The following is an 18,670-nucleotide window of genomic DNA, read 5'->3' as shown; positions in this document are numbered from 1 at the left end:
CAGATTCATGGGAAGTGTACATTTAGGATTTTAAAAAGAGTATTGTTAGAAGCTCACATGCAAAGTATAGGGTCCATATCCATCTTTGTTTTGTTATCCTTACATCTAGTTCCTGCCTTGTGTACCTGTGTGTGTTTATAAATATGCAAATGTGTATATTATGATGTGTTGGATTTATGGGCTAATATTGCTAAATTTCAAGAAGAATGCGTAGAGGTAGGAGAGCCGCCATAGCACCAAAGCCTGAGGTGCCAGATGACATATCGACACAGGATGAGGCACCAGCCCCAAGAAGGTGAGGTAGGAGACCCAGGGCTACTCAGGTGAAAGAGTAACCACAACCTCAAGAATAGTCATTTATAGCCTAAGGATCCGATGGCAGCCACCCTAGCAGGTCTACAAAGGACTATATATATGATAGCCCAATATATGGTTCACTCTTCACAATAGTAACCCCTAGTTCAAAAAGCTAAACCATATAAGCAGATAATTAATTTTAAGACATTGATGCTTGGAATTTATGATACTACTCTTGCAAACAGGCAAGAGTGGAGATATAGCTGACTGATAGGAGACTGATAAAATGTGTACAGCATGTGTTGGGACCTGTGCCGAGGCAATGGATGATTAATTATGTGCTCCCTCAGATTGAAGAGCTATCTTGGGCACAATTTGTAGAGTTTTTTATAAACAGGTTTATACCAAAGAACTTCAGGATCAGGAATAGAAGGCCCTTGAAGCTTTAAGACAGAATGGGAGACCAGCGGATGAATATGCTTCCGAGTTTTCGGAATTGAGCAGATATGCTCCAACTGCTATGGCCACTGAAATATAAAGGTGAAGAGATTTTTTAAGGGGCTAAATAAGAGATATGTGAACTTGGCTATGCTGTCGGACTAATCTTTTGATGTGGTAGTGGATAGGCCCGACAGATAGAAATCAATTACACGGGTGATGATGGTGGTAGAGCAAAGAAGAACAGAGCTGAAGGGTCATCTAGTACACCCTATATGAGTGCCATGGGTGGTGGTAGCTAGAGTCACTATAATGGCAAAACTAGAGGTAACAAGAAAGGTGGCCTCAGACATAAATCTAGGGGGTTCAGATCAGGTTATGGTTCCAACAGTGGGTAGAGCTCGGGCTATAATAGTTTTGGATCTGGATCAAGGTCCTCTTTTATGCCTTGTACATAGTGAGGGAAAGTAATTTAGGGCCTTGCTTGATGAGTTTAGGTGGATGCTTTAGATGTGGCCAGTTGGGTCACTTTTCCAGAGAATGCCTTATGTTTAGCAAGTATTAGATGGGGTCTCAAGGTTTTGTTGCTAATGTACCTCGCCAGTTACACCATGTTACTTCTAGTATGGTAGGCAATTAGTTTAGTGGCCAGCAGGGCTGTGGACAGGGAGGACGCAGTTTTGGAGGTAGATCTGGTGGTAGGAATTAGTTTCAGGATTCTACATCTCATGGCAGAGGTCAGGCTCGTGTTTCACCTTGACACACTAGGATGCTCAGGCTTCAAATGTTGTGGTAGCGGGTATTCTTCCAGTCTATTCTTTTGAGGCTCGTGTTTTGATAGACGTAGGTGTTATGTACTCATTTATTTCCCCTATATTCGCTCTGAGATTGGGTAGAAATCCTATTACTTTAAAGTGTCCCCTATCTATGGCTACCCCTCTTAGTGATAATATTGATGTGGACATGGTTTTTCCAGATAGCCTAGTAGTAGTGGAAGGAAAGATCCTCCAGGAAGATTTAGTTCCCTTATCGGTGATGGATTTTGATGTGATCTTAGGCATGGATTGGTTGTCAACTCATTATGCCACCTTGGATTGTAGAAATAAAGTGTATTTTCATATTCCTAAGGTAGAAGAATTTAGTTTTGATTACGATAGAAGTGTAGCTCCATACAAGCTAGTGTCAGCCATTTGTGCCAAAAAGATGTTGAGGTGTCGATGTCAGGGTTATTTAGCGCTAGTGAGGGACATATCTATTAAAGGTACTGATGTAGAGAATGTACCTATTATTAGGGAATTTGTGGATTTATTTCCTGAGGAGCTTCCTGGATTACCACCGGATAGGGAAATAAAGTTCTGTATAGATATTATGCTAGGTACAAACCGCATTTCTATGCCACCCTATAGGATGGCACCAACAGAGCTGAAAGAACTGAAGGAGTAGCTATAAGAGCTTTTGAACAAGGGATTCATCCAGCCAAGTACTTCACCTAGGGGTGCTCCCATTTTATTTGTGAGGAAGAAATATGGATCATTGAGGCTATGTATTAGTTACAGATAGCTGAATAAAGTGACAATTAAGAATATATATCCACTCCTATGGATTGATGACCTATTTGATCGGCTATAATGAGCAAGATATTTTTCAAAAATAGTCCTACAGTTGAGCTACTACCAGCTGAGGATCAGAAGTGAGGATGTACTAAAAATAACATTTAGGACAAGGTATGGTCATTATGAGTTCCTGGTGATGTCTTTTGGACTCACTAATGCACCAATAACCTTTATGGATTTAATGAACAGGGTGTTTAGGCCATTCCTAGGTCACTTTGTCATTGTTTTTATAGATGACATTTTGGTGTATTCCTGAATTGAGGAAGAACATGCTTGGCACCTACAAATGGTATTGCAGACCTTGAGGGAGCATTAATTGTATGCTTTTTGAAGTGTTAGTTCTGGCTAGAGAGTATTTCATTCTTCGGACATGTGGTCTCTAGTTAAGGTATTCAGGTGGATCCCCTTAAGCCTACCACAGTCACTGAGGTGTGGAGTTTTCTAGGCCTAGCAGGCTATTTCAAGCATCTTATGCAGAATTTCTCCAAAAAAGCAGCTCCTTTGATGTGGTTGATACGAAAGAATGTTCCGTTCTTCTGGTCAGATGAGTGTGAGGAAAGCTTTTAGAAGCTTAGGGACTGTTTAACTACAACTCCTGTGTTGACTTTGCCTGCGAATGGAGAAGGATATACAGTGTATTATGATGCTTCTAAAGTGGGGTTGGAGTGTGTCTTGATGCAGCATGGTAAAGTGGTGGCTTATACTTTGAGGCAATTAAAGAAACACGAGCAAAACTACCCCACTCATAACCTAGAAATGGCACCTATAGTCTTTACACTAAAAATCTAGAAGCACTATCTGTATGGTGAAGTGTACGAGATATACACTAACCATAAAAGTTTAAAGTACATCTTTCAACAGAGAGATTTAAATTTAAGGTAGAGGAGATGGATGGAACTTTTGAAGGACTATGATTGCACCATCCAGTACCACCCAAGTAAAGCGAATGTGGTGGCAGATTCTTTGAGCAGAAAGTCTTCTAGCAGCCTAACACATATATCAGCAGAAAAGAAATCGTTGATTTGGGATTTGCATGAGTTGATGGATCAGGGTTTGATCTTGGATATAATGGATTCGGTTGCACTTTGGGCACATTTCAAAGTAAGGCCGAATCTGTGGAACAGGATTAAGGTTTCCTAGCACCGGGACCCACAATTCATGCAGATTGTAGAAAGAGTACAGCAGGGAGAAGATTGTGATTTTAGGTTTAATAGAGATGGTACCATTATGCAACGCTCCAAGGTGTGCCAGATGTGGACAACCTAAGAAATGAGATTATGCCTGTGACACCTCTTACCCGTCTACAGTGTAGCCAAGCAAGATATGCCACACAGTGTACCAGAACACTATATTTTTTATTTTTTCTTAATTTATTTCTTCATGGATATGAAGTGCAATTTGTGAAATTTAACTCATTTAATTCTTTTATTGAATTTATAAATTCATTTGGGGTTCCAAAAATTTTATAGAAAATCCGGTGGAGTACCAGCTAAAAATGGATAAAACAGTTCTTCGGAACCTGTGAAAAACACTTCCAATAATTTCCAATCATTCTCAAACTCCATTTGTATCACATCAATTTACAACAATTTCTTAACAATTCCTCCATTTGTCATTCATTCATTTCACATCATCATCATGCTCAAATCATAAATAAATTCACATATGTTATTTATAAACACAAAGTTTTAAATACTTACATTAATACAAAGTTATATTACATATGTTTCAAATATACATGATAAATAAGAGTTTAATTACGAAACTTACAAAAATCACAAAAATACAAAATGGGACCTAGTGTCCTAACAATACACTATAATCTGTGAGGTGACATGGATACTATGCAGAACTGTGAACGGCCTTACCTAATCTTTGGTCTATTGGGCCCTCTGTCCAAATCTTCAGTATTTTGCAACGCATTAAGCATAAAGCTTAGCGGTGCTAATAATACAAGAAAAATATAATATGCAAATAAAAATAATAATTTCCTAGTTATTATGTTCATAAAAAAAAAAAGAATAATTACTAACTTATCGTTTAGTTGAGGGCTAATTACATTTTATGATATTAACTTCTTCATGCATTTTGTTAATTGCTTTGTTCATGATTTTGAGCTTCTTTATTTTATTGTCATAATTCTTGATATTTAATTTCCTTATTTTCTTTAGTAATCAATTCAATTACAATTATACTTTTCCATGCCCAAGTAACCTATACAAATTGACTCGACTGGATAAACGGGTAAACTAGCACTGGGTACCAGGTACCTCGGGTCATCACACCATCGGTCACAATGTGTCTCCCGGTGTGCAAACAGAATGGCTAATAAGCCATAAAAGCAATAAGGCATAAAGCCAAGTATAACATCATAATCAGTATAGCCATAGGCTATCATCATAGAATGGCAATAAAGCCATACATCATACGCAATACTGCTATCAGAACCCTATTGGCATGCCAACCTATCCAAACCAATCATATTAGGCCTACTAGGGCATATTACAAAATCATTTCTTGAATATTTGTACTTTACATGTAAGGTTACTATTCATTTCATTAGTCAACTAAAATGTTGACTTTTCCATAGATAATTGGTATATTGGTTCTAATATCCCCAACATACCACATTTTGCATTCTAAAGTTGTTGGTATTGGTTGCCAATACCATTTCAAAGCTTAGCGTTAGTTATTCAAAATTTTCAGATCTCAAGCATTAAGTTTACTATTCCATTGGTCTTTTGTACAGTAGGAATTTGATATAATTGTCTTCATGAAAGTTGTTCCTTATTTTGTCTAGTTATATTTCTTTTTTTGAATCACTTCATTTGAAGTTTTTTAGCTCAAGTTATGGCCTAAACACCATAACTGGCCGGATTGCAATTTTTCAGATTTTTCTGGGCAAAACCAATTCTATAGGTTTTGTGCACTAACTGCAGGTCAATTTTTGGATATGTTATTGTCAAAATTTGGGTTTAGTTTCTTCATGAAAGTTGTAGGTCTATGTCTCAGCTATCTTCTGGTAAAATTTCAGGTCAATTGGACCTTTTTACATTGAGTTATAACCAAATGAATAAATACTATTCATTTGGTCATTTTGCCCAGGCAGAATGCAAGTTACCCAGATTAGGGCAATTTTTAGGTCAACTTGGTTTGGTTTTCTGGGCAGGGTTTCTTCACCAAAGTTGTGCCATTATGTGTCTAGTTTCATATCTAATTGGACTTGCACTAATTGAACCTCTACAACTCTATTTATAGCTACCCAAACCTGCTAGACTCACACCCAGTCCTGCAGGTAACCAAGGGCAGCACACCTAATTTCAATTCCAACCTCCTTACTCACTTCAATTCCTTCTCACTCACATTCAAATAGTCACTAATTGACCATTACAAGGTTAACATACCATTGCATGAGCAAACCCTAATGATGTTTAAATGTCCAATTTTTCATGTTCATACATACATAATCTTTGCATTTCACTTATACAACTATGTTCAATCACTCATTTAATATCAAGGGCTGCTCATCACCACTTTGCTATCAAGCAAAATCACCAAACCCTAACCAACCCTAGCTGCCAAAATTTTTAGAGTGCACACACACACATTTTTATCTTGTTTTCTTACATTTCCTACTTACTTCATGCCATTAAACATGAATTTAATCAAAAATAGCAAAAGTTTGGACACTAACCTTGATTTAGCTAATTCCTAAATCTTGAGAACTCCTCTTTTTCTCTTTCTTTTTGCTGCCTAAGACTTGCTCTAGGTGTAAGGGTAAATATTTGTGAAGGGAAGCTAGGGTTTTGGGGTGATCTGGGTGGTGAACTCAAGCTTGGTGAAGCTTTAATGGTGGAAGGGAGAAGGGAGTGCTTCAAATGGAAGAAGAAAGGAAAAAGAAATCTGATTTTTTTTTTTTCTTTCATTTCTGCCCATTTAACTCATTTTAAGTGAGTTATAACCACGTGTCACCATGTGATTGGGTGGAGGCACACTAATGACATCATGTGATGTCATAATTTCCTATTTAATTAATTTTCTTTTTTCTTTTCTTTTCTACTCAATTTCAATTTGATTTGTAGTAATATTTATTCATATTTTATTTCATAATAATTATTTACTTAACTGGACAAGTCGGCCAAAAATCATCTCTGAAGACGAAATGACCAAAATGGCCTCCGTTTGGCTTATTGAGCCAAAATCGTCTGTACCGATCTAAAAATTTTTCTAAGCATTTTCTTGGTATTCTAATGCCATAGAAACCTCAATGACTCTTCTTTGGAGTCCCAAAAATTATTTTATGAATTTTCTCCTGAGTTTAGGGCTCCTAGCTGCGAGGACCGCAACTTTCCACTAGGTTACCCATCGCTAGGGCACCGGCTCATTTAACTTGGTTTTATTTTATTTCTAAAATTTTTCCTAAATTTTTCTTATTAATATTTTAGTTAATTATGGTTCTTCACTTTAGTTTTAATATTTTTTCAGATGTTCTAGCTGTCCAGACCAACACCGATCATCGGAACAGTAGAATGTACAGAATGGATACAGTGATGGTGTTACAATGCCGAAGGCACATTATATGCCTTATAGTTTTCACCCAGAATTTACAAAGATGTACCATGATGTGAAAGATAGGTACTGGTGGAACGACATGAAGAGAGACATAGCAGATTTTGTGTCCAAGAGCCTAACTTGTCAGAAAGTAAAGTTTAAGCATTAGAAGCCATCAAGCAAGTTGCAGGAGATTCCCATCCTAGAGTGGAAGTGGGAAATGATCACCATAGACTTCGTGATTAGTTTACCTCATACTACACGTAGGTATGACTCTATATGAGTGATTGTGGATCATCTGATTAAGTTAGCTCATTTTTTCCTGTACGGACTACCTATTCTGTTGCTCAGTATGCAAAGGTGTACATCCAGGAAATAGTCAAATTGTATGGAGTTTCTACTTTCATAATATCTGACAGAGGGCACCAGTTCACTTCTTAATTTTAGAGGAAACTTTAGGAGGCATTTGGCATATAGCTAAACTTTAATACACTTTCCACCCTCAGACAGACAGGCAATCTGAAAGAACAATGCAAACATTGGAGGATATGCTTTGTATTTGTGTCCTGGATTTTGGAGGTTAATGGGATGATCAACTGTCATTGATGGAGTTTGCCTATAATAACAACTATCATTCTAGTATTGGGATGGTGCCCTATAAAGCACTGTATGGCAGGAAGTGTAGATCCCCTCTGTGTTGGACAAAAGTTAGAGAGGCGAAAGTACATGATTTGGACCTAGCGCAGTATACTTCAGAGATGATTCCTTTGATTAGAAAACATTTAAAGACATCTTTCAGCAAGCAGAAAAGTTATACAGATCCTAGACAGAAGGATGTGGAATTTACAGTGGGTGACTATGTATTCTTAAAGGTCTCTCCTATGAAAGGGGTATTGAGATTTGGAAAGAAAAGCAAGTTGGCACCCCATTACATAGGACCTTTTGAGATCACAAACAAAGTAGGAGCAAGTTGCCCACTAGTTGGAGTTGCCACCAGGCCTTTCTCATGTCCACCCAGTATTCCTTATTTCCATGCTTAGGAAGTAAGTTCTCGATCCTTCTCATATGCTGCAACTAGATACAATGGAGTTAAATGAGGATCTGACCTTTGAGGAACAACTAGTAGCTATAGTGGACTATTAGATGAGACAGCTTCGGTCAAAGCAGATCCCTATGATTAAAGTTCTGTAGTGGAGCCAATCTATGGAGGAATGCACTTAGGAGTCAAAGCAGGATATGCACAGCAAGTACCCGCATTTATTTAATATGTAATTTTATATTATTAATCTACTTTGTGTAAAATTTTTCTAACACCAAAATTTCGATGGGTCTTATGGACTTTGTAGTATTTTTTTGAGTCTTTACTGAGTTTATTTAATTAAATTAAAATTATATTCTAACTCTTGGTGTTGTAGGCTTCGTGTAGGTGTTCTCATTTTGCAAAAATTTGATGCATTCTTCAGCAATGAAGGTATAGTGAGATATAGCACTTACAAGGATAGCACAACAGAATGGTATTGTAGAACGCATGAACAAAATGCTTTGTGATAAAGCACGAAACATGCTTTCACATTTAGATTTGGAAAAGGATTTCTAGGCTAAAGCAATTAATACAACTTGTTTCTTAATTAATAGATCTTTATCTACAGCTATTGAGTGCAAAACTCCTTTTGAGATCTAGTCTAGTTCACCTGCTAATTATTCTTAGCTAAGAGTGTTTGGTTACCTTGCTTATGCTCATGTAAGGGATGGTAAACTTAAGCTGAGGGTAAGAAAATGCATATTTCTAAGGTATGCATCTAAAGTGAAAGGCTGCATATTATGGTGCAATAATCCAAAGTCTCTAAGATTAATTATCAATAGGGATATGACATTTAATGATTCTACTCATTGGATAGTCAGAAGGAAAAATCAATAGTAGAATCAGATCACAGTGTCAGAGAATAAGTAAAGCTTGAGATTAATACTTCAACAGTTTAATCCAGTGATTCAGAGGATGAGGTGCAAGATCCTGATCAATAAGAGGATGCATTGGGCAATAGCAACATGAACCATATAGCATTACAACTAGTAGAGAGATAAAATAGATCAGACCTTCGCAGAGATATGCATATGCAGATCTAGTGGTGTTTGCCTTATTAGTTACTGAGATAGTTGATGTGCATGAATCCAACAATTATAGAAAAGTTATTTCTTGTTCAAATACAAATAAATGGGTCAGTATTATGGGTGAAGAAATTGAATCTTTTCACAAGAATCAGACTTAGGACCTTATAATGTTGCCTAAGGGACAAAAAGTGATAGGCTGCAAATAGGTGTTCAAAAAAATGGAAGGCACCACTCCAGGGGATGAAGCACCTTGATATAAGGCATGGTTGGTAGCAAAAGGCTTTACTCAAAGGGAGGGGATTGACTTTAATAGAGTGTTTTATCTAGTTATGAAGCATAGTTTTGTCAGGATCTTACTTGTTATGGTTACTCTTCATGATCTAGAGCTCGAGCAACTAGAAGTGAAGATAGTATTTTTGCATGGTGAGTTAGAGGAGCAAATTTATATGAGTTAGCCTGAGGGATTTATCATTCCAGGTATTGGAAAACCATGTTTGCTTGCTTAAGAAATCTTTATATAGTCTGAAATAGTCACCTAGGCAGTGGTACAAAAGATTTGATACATTCATGATTCGTAATGGCTTTATTCATAGTTCATATGACAGTTGTGTGCATCATAGGAAGCTTTCAGATGATTCTTTTGTCTATTTGTTGTTGTATGTGGATGACATCCTTATTGCTGCTAAAAGCATGTCACAAATTAGCATTCTAAAAAAGCAGTAGAGTGATGAGTTTGAGATAAATGATTTGGGTGTTGCAAAGAATATGTTTGGAATGGAAATTACTAGGAATAAAAGTGTTGAGAAGCTTTTCTTATCTTAGCAGGCCTATGTTAAGAAAGTGCTTAAGCATTTCAACATGAATAATGCTAAGCTTGTGAATGTTCCATTTGCTACCCATTCAAGTTATCTACAAACATGTCACCAAAAATATATGAGAAGATGGAGGTGTTCCTTGTTCAAGTGCTGTAGGTAGAATCATGTATGCTATGATTTGTACCCGACCTGACATTTCACATACAGTTAGGGTTGTGAATAGATACATGGTGTATCCTAGGAAAGAGCATTAGCAAGTAGTGAAATGGATTTGGAGGTATTTGAAGGATACTATAGATGTTGGTTTGATATTTGACAGGGCCAAGATGAGTGATTCAGTTATTGGCTATGTAGATTCAGATTTTGTGGGGGACTTAGGCAAAAGGAGATCTCTAATAAGTTATTTGTTTACTCTCTCTAGAAATGCTATCAGTTGGAAGGCAACATTGTAAGCTACAATTGCTTTATCTACCACAGAGGCTGAATATATGGCTTTAGCAGAGGCAATAAAGAAAGTTATATGGTTGTAAGGTTTGGTGAGTGATCTTGGGTTGATATAAAATAAGCCAACATTGTTTTATAACAGCCAGAGTGCAATACACCTCGCAAAGAATCAGATGTACCATGAGCGAACTAAGCACATTGATGTCATATATAACTTTATTCGGGACATTATATCTTAGGAGATTATAGTTGTGTAGAAAGTCTCTACACATGATAATCTAGTAGATATGATGACCAAGGGAGTCCCAGTCAGCAAGTTTAGGCATTACCTAGACTTGTTTAGTCTTTGTTGTGTTCAGTAGTGCACTTGCGAGGAAATATCACAAGATAGAGTGTTATGGTGATTTTGTTGATGATGGAGGGAATTCAAGCCAAGGAAAAAAATTATTATTTTAATGTGACTCAAATTTTGAATATATCTTTCATGGACCTTAATTATGACCCGATTCGAAAGTTTCGCATTGCAACCTAATTAGAATAAAAAGTGAAGTTTGTTATGATAGCGAAGGGTACTTGCTGATAGGATTTGAGAGTTCTAAGTGATTGCATCTTACTCTTTTCATCATAATAAATCTTTTTATCTTGTCTTGCTCGTGAACGTGGACCTTACGGTCGAATCACATAAATCATGTGTTGTTATTTTTCTCTTTTCTTATACTATATGATTATGTGATTGTGTATGTGCCTTAAATTTACGTACTTGCTATAATAGTAAGTAACCACTGTTAATCTCCATCAATTAATTTCCAATAATAATTACCTAAAAATAATTAATAAATACTATCCATGCTTCTAATTAAATTAATGCAATGAAATTTTAAAAAAATTAATTTAAGTAATCATAAACTTAAAAATAATTAATAAACAATAAATAATAATCAATATTATATATACTAAAACGGAAACATAAAAAATAATTAATAATTAATATTATATATACTAAAACGTAAACGTTATTATTATTATTATTATTATTATTATTATTATTATTATTATTATTATACGGAAACATTGTTCTAGTAACAGTGCTTCCTTTTTTTTTTTCTTCTATAATTTTTTTATTCAAAGATTTCTAATTTGTACGAAAGTGTCAATTTAACCAATACCAATTCTCCTCCATGACTTTATCATGTGTCCTCCTTCACTTTTAAATACCCTTTTAGGGCTTTTTTTTATCTATAATTCTTTTTAAAATTTTATAATATATACCTTAATTCAAAAAATAAAATATAAAATATAAAATATAAATCAATAATAATTCTTTAAATTTAAAGATACAAAGTACAAACTATACAATAAAATTATAGAAAAAAACTAATTTCACCATATCAAGAAAAATAAATAATATTAAGGCATAATTTTATAAACTTTTACGAAATAATTTCTATCAATTATCAACGGATAAGTGATATCTTTTATTTAATTTTTTTTTTTAATGAGTCAAAAGCACATAGATACTTTATATACAATTTAAAGTCTAAACACTTCAATTTTAGGATTGCCACTATTCCATCATTTTTTAACTTTTAAAAATTTTTTTACCTTTTTTAATAAGAATGTCAACCCATCTATAAGTTAATTCTGTAACACCCCTCACTCGACTACAGTATAGCTGAGCGAAGTGTGCTACATTCGGTGCCGGAGCATCCTATCTTATCTTACTTTATTATTTTAATAATTTGATCTCGTTATATTTTAATATCAATTATTTTTCCAAAGAGAAACCAGTGGAGTTTCTCATATTTTATTATCAGTTAACGTATTTTACTATTCACCAGTTTGAAATTTTCAATAATATTTTACAATAAAAATATCATTCATGCTCATCATATTCATCTCACATTCAATTCTTGTAATTCACATGCTCATTTATACAAATTTATTCATACTCAATTCATATGTAAACATTCTCAAATTACATAAGCAAAATTTTCAAATTTCCTTAATTTACATAATTTACAAAATAATTACATAATTTCATAATTTATATGATCTACAAATTAATTACAGATCTATAATCTATATTTCAACATACAATTCATAGTTTACATTACAAATAATAACTAATTATAATGTACAAAATACAAAATATGATCTATATGGACCCTATCTACATGCATTGCTGAGGAAGTGACAACCTTGTACACTTCTGACACTTCCGCAGATCTAGACTCTAAATTCTCCAGTCTAATATCCACTGGTTTTTATCTTCAGTACCTGCATGAGGAAACAAATCCATCGCGCTAAGCATTGCTGCTTAGTGATGCAATAATATGACAAGAAACAATGTATACAAATAAAAATAATTGGAGCATATTTTCTATATTCAAGAATTTTACTGGGTTCATATGAAATTTTCCATACAGTATATTTTTCGTCATTTATGTTGCTCTCTAGAATCTCTTTTGTCATAAGTTTACAATAATCATTTGTATAATGTACAAATAAATCTAAAATTTATACTTATATTCTTATGAAAGTCACATTTGTAATGTTATTTAAGTTATAATTCTTCTACAGTCTTTTTATCACTTCCTTTATACTTTCTAAGTTGTTTACAATCATTTCGTAACATTTAAAATTTTTAGAACAAGTTTAATTTACTTCAAATCATTATAAGGAACAAATTTTTGGAGCTAATCTAATTTATTTCAGAACTTCTTTTCATTTATTTACTTTCTAGCATTTTTAATTGCTAATATTCACAATTTATTTTAATAAATTAGAATGCCCAAGTAACCTACGACAGGCTGACTAAACTGGATAACGGGTCGTTAGCACTGGACACCGCGGTGCCTCGAGCCGTCATATCATGGGACGCAGAACGTCAGCCACGTATGCAGTCAATATGGCTAAAAAGCTATGACAACACATAATCGGGCATAAAAGCCATGAATGTTGGCATAAAGCCATGAATACGGGCATAAAGCCATTAATATGAGCATAAAGCCTTTCGCAATACTACTAAAACAATACTCTATTAGCATGCCAAACTATCCAATCTGACACACATGTCTAGGCAATACAAGGGCACATAATATCATTAAATATTAATATATTGTGTTTTATGACTTCATTATTTCATAATAATTTTCAATTATAATGTGTACATTCATTTGATCATATATATGATCACAATTCACATCAATTATCCTTTTATATCATTGTACTCAAAGTACTTTTCCTTTCTATAATAATAAGAATTAATGTCTCATTCATACATTAATATGGTTCATTTATTCATTCATTATGTTATTCATATTGATCACAATTCAAAACAATGGTTCACATGTACCATTGTATTCAAAACATTTTTCCTTTCTCATTTATACATTTTATTAATTCTATTTGTGATGGGCATATAAGCGCTAACTACCTATTCATATCAATTAGGTGACTTTTCATGTTTCAAGCAATCCATGAACATTTCATGGATTTCAAATTTATGGCCTTAATTTCCCTTTAACAATATAGTTCTTACACTTTGTATCGTTATATTACTATTTACATTACTATTCACTCAAATTGTTGACTTTTTAATACATAATGAATTTATTGAACCTAAGTTCACAAAGATACCACATTTTGCATTCTAAAGTTGTTGGTATTGGTTGCCAATACTATTTCAAAGCTTAGTGTTGGTTACTTTACAATTTTCATATTTCAAGTACTAAGTTTACTGTTCCATTGGTCATTTGTACAATAGGAATTTGACAAAGTTGTCTTCATGAAAGTTGTTCCTTATTGTGTCTAGTTACATTTCTTTTTTTGAATCACTCTATTTGGAGTTTTGTAGCTGAAGTTATGGTCATTTTACCATAACTGGCCAGATTAACCTATACCCAGAATTTCTGGGCAATTTGGTTCTGCCAGATTTGGTGACCTAAGTTTGGTTGGCAATTTGACTAGGTTAAGGTCAGAATTTGGATTTATATTCTTCATAAACGTTGTAGGGCTATGTCTCAGCTTTCTTCTGGTAAAATTTCAGATCAATTGAACTTTTGTACACTGAGTTATGACCATTTGAACAAACACTATTTATTTAGTCATTTTCCAAGGATAGCATGTTGGTCACCTGAATTAGGGTAATTTTTAGGTCAACTTGGTTTGGTTTTCTAGGCAGGGTTTCTTCACCAAAGTTGTGCCATTATGTGTCTAGTTTCATGTCCAATTAGCCTTGCACCAATTGAACCTATACAACTCCATTATAACTGCCCAAACCTGCTAGACTCACAACCAGTCCTGCAGGTCACCAAGGGCAGCATGCCTAAGTTCAACTCCAACATCCTTACTCACTTCAATTCCTCCTCACACACATTCAAATGGTCACTAGTTGACCATTACAAGGTTAATATACCATTTCATAAGCAAAACTCTAATTTTTCACAAACCCTAATTTCCAAAGTGTCCATTTCATACCTTTCATGTCATCTAATTCATCCAGCACACATAGTTCAACATCTAACTCAAGTTATCTCATCACAAACCACTTCTAAACAATTCAAATTATACAAATCAACATATTTCATCCTTCTCCCATGGCTGTAAATTTTCATACACACTTTAATATAATTGTTTTGTTCAATTTTACAACAAATTCTCATTTAATTTGTCTTCCTAACAAAGATTAAAAAGATAGGGAAGTAAGTATAGGCACTAACCTTTTTGGACTTCACTTAACCTTGATTAAACCTCCCTAATCTCTTCTTCTTTGGCTGCCAATAGCTTTTTCTAGTTGAAAGATCAAATTTTTGTGAAGGGACTTGGCAATTTTGGTGAACAAATGGAGAGGAAATTCAAGCTTTTAAGCTTGAAAATGATGGAACCTCTTCTCTCTCTCTCTCTCTCTCTCTCTCTCTCTCTCTCTACGTTTTTGGCTGCCCAAAGGTTGAAGATGCAGATTGTTTGTCAATTTTTGGTCTCTTTTATCTCTTTTAATAAGTTTAATAAATTGTGATTGGTGGAGGAAATTTAAATGACATCATATGATATTATAATTAGGTATTTTCCTTCATTTTCTTTTCTTTTCTTCTCTACTCATTTTCAATTAAATTTTTTTAGCAATATTTATTCATATTTTAGATCATAATAATTATTTACTTAACTAGACAAGTCAGCCAAAAATCATCTCTGAAGGCGTAATGACCAAAACGTCCTCCGTTTGGCTTAACAGACTAAAATTGTTTGTACCGATTAAAAAAAAAATTAAGCCTTTTCTTGGATTTCTAATGCCATAGAAACCTCAATGACTCTCCCAAAAATTACTTTATGAATTTTCTCCCGGGTTTAGGGCTCCTAGCTGCGAAGACCGCAATTTCTCACTGGGTTACCCATCGCTAGGGCACTGACTCATTTAACTTGGTTGTATTTTATTTCTAAAATTTTTCCTAAATTTTTCTTATTAATATTTGAGTTAATTATGGTTCCTCACTTTAGTCTAAATATTTTTCTAGACGTTTTAGCTGTCTGTATCGACACCAATCACCGAAACAGTAAAATGTACGGAATTGTTATAGTGAGGGTATTACAAATTCAATTTAAGAAAATAAGCCATAATAAGATTTATTAACTGATAAGTGATATATTAATATTTTTTTATTGTTGTTAATGAGTGAAAAGCATTGACACTCTCTGTACATAATTAAAATTCTAAACACTTTAATTTTAGAATTGACATTTTCAGTTTTTTCCCTTAATTTTTTGAAATTGCTTTTCTTTTTTGCATAAAGAGTGCCGGCTAATATGCGTCCATAAGTAATATAATGATGAGAAAATATCGTATTCACAAGCATTGCCTTTTATTACTAAAACTTATGCCAATTTTACTAATATCTATACTTTGAATTAATTTGAATAAAGAGAAATTTAACAAAAATTAACTTTGATTGAAAAATATAAAGCAAAGACAAAGAAAAATAAATCCAAACTAATTTTAAAAAAGTTAGAGATTCTGATTTTACTTGACCCATTATGCAACTTTACTCAAATTTGTCATAAATTCAATTTAATTATCCTAATAAGGGCAATAATACAAATGTAATTAATAATCCTTCCCAAACATTATTAAACCATTTAATTAACAAAAATAACTCAAATTTCGAGATATTTAACTAATCAAAGCATTAAAAACTCTAAGTTATCAATAACACCCTACAGCATTTAACTTTAGTTTCCACTCTTAGCTAAAAAAATCTACATTAATAGTTATTTTAACAAGATTTGCAACTTACTTCCTAGCCAAATCATGAACCAAAGATCATTCGAATATTATTCATAACACCCAAGAGCATTAAAATAAGAATAACCATTAATTGCTAAAATAAAGAAAATAGATCAAAATCGATAAAATTACTTAAGTCAAGCTACATTAAAATTTCTATCTAAAATATTTAGCCACTCCTACTATCAAAACCAAAGCAAAATCTATAATATCAAAGCTAAGTTAAGAACAAGAAAATTAATAAAATTACTAATAAAAATAGAAATTGATCATAAAGAGACTTAAAATTATTGAAAACTAAAAAAATTAACTAAAATAATTGCTATATTTGCACCATAGATGGAAAGAGAGAGAGAGAGAGAGAGAGAGAGAGAGAGAGAGAGAGAGAGAGAACGGGAGAGATATGGAAAGAGATGGAGACATAGTGAGGGAAAAAGGAAGAGGGAGAGATGAAAAGAGGGGGCATGGGAGAGACACTCTGTCTCTATCTCTCTCCATATCTTTCATTGTCTCCCTCTCTCTATATATATATTTCTCTCTCCTCTCTCTCTCTCTCTCTCTCTACCCACTCTCCAAATCTCTCCCTCTCTCTCTCCCCCATTCCTCTTTCATTATCTTTCATTATTTCTCTCTCTTTCTATCGGTTTTTATATACTTTTAAAATTTTTGTGCTTTTAGCATTTAGGGTTTGAAATTTTTTTTTTTTTTACAATTTAGTACATATACTTTCACCTTTTTGCACTTATGTGACAAAATGAATGATAGCATAAAATTGCTAATGTGGTGTTGATGTCAGCCACGTCATAGGTGCCACGTTAGCATGCAACGTCATACATTACGCTACATTAGCATGCCATATTAGCGTCATTTAACACTGTTAACAATTTGTCTTTACAATGCAAATGAAGCTAAAGTTCCTATCCTTAATCGCAATAAAATAAAATAAATATCCTTAATGTTAAAAAGGCCAAAGTACAGAGTGCTAAAGTGCACTTTGAGCTAAAATAAATTTGATAAGCAAATGGTTAAATTGGTTTGAGATTAAAAGTAAATTGTTGAAATAATAATAAATAAAAAAATGAAAGTTGAAAAGAATAAAAAGAGACTTTGCTTTTAGTAAAAGTAAAAATAAATAAAAAAAGGAATAGACAAGTGCTGTTCCAGTAAAGGTGCCAAGGCTTCCATTTTAGCATACTCCATATAAAAATAATGCTATCAAAGGGAAAAGTTGAAGTAAATAAAATGCTCTTTCTCTTTTCCTCTTTTGGCAACATGCAATCTAATATTATTACTAAGAATGACCATCCTTCTTCTCAATTAAAACAGTGCTTGCTTTATGGAAATGCAAGTTAATAGGAGCTTTCTAAATTAGAAGAGACTTTTTCAGGTTAATTACGCAGGGGCCAGGATTTTGAAATTTAACAATCGGCCAATTCTCTTTTAGCTGCCAAAATAGTAGTTAAAAAGAATAAACTGACTTGCTAAGCCTAAAGCTGTTGATAGAGGAAATATAACCAGTGCTTAAGTGCATTTTCAGAGGAAAATGGAAAAAAAAATAATAAAAGGGGCAATTCAATTGTTTTCAATTTATTTATTGTTTTATATTCTTATTGAATATTGTGGAATCTGAAATGTATCCTAGATTTTGATCAATAAGGCCTGCTGAAAATGTATTCTAGACAAATAAAAAACACCACAAAAATTGATTGCTTTACTTGTTGGAAAAAAAAAAAGATGCAGCTTTATTTGAGCTAATGCAGAGATTATTTACCCCATAGTTGTTTTTTTTTTAATATTCTTTTTACGTAGTTGGACCAACCACATTAAAATTAATATCACATGTAGATGACATTAGCAAATAAATGATAATCATTTCTCTTTATATTTTCTTTTACATCAGAAAGATGCTTCCCTTGAAATGAAAGGGGCAAAAATTTATTGAGGTTTTATAATAACTAAGCTTTAATTTCAAACTAATTAGGGTTAGCAATATAAATAATTTTTAACCATTCAGTTCTGTTTGAAATTAATATTCAGGTTTTTAGCTTCTTTAAATTCCTCAACTCGATTTGATTAGTGTTAAATTTCCCTTAGTAGAGGAGGCAAAAAGAAAGATTGGTGAG

This window comes from Hevea brasiliensis, chromosome 5 (genome assembly GCF_030052815.1).
Source record: "Hevea brasiliensis isolate MT/VB/25A 57/8 chromosome 5, ASM3005281v1, whole genome shotgun sequence".
Lineage (NCBI taxonomy): Eukaryota > Viridiplantae > Streptophyta > Magnoliopsida > Malpighiales > Euphorbiaceae > Hevea > Hevea brasiliensis.
This window is presented reverse-complemented; position numbering follows the sequence as displayed.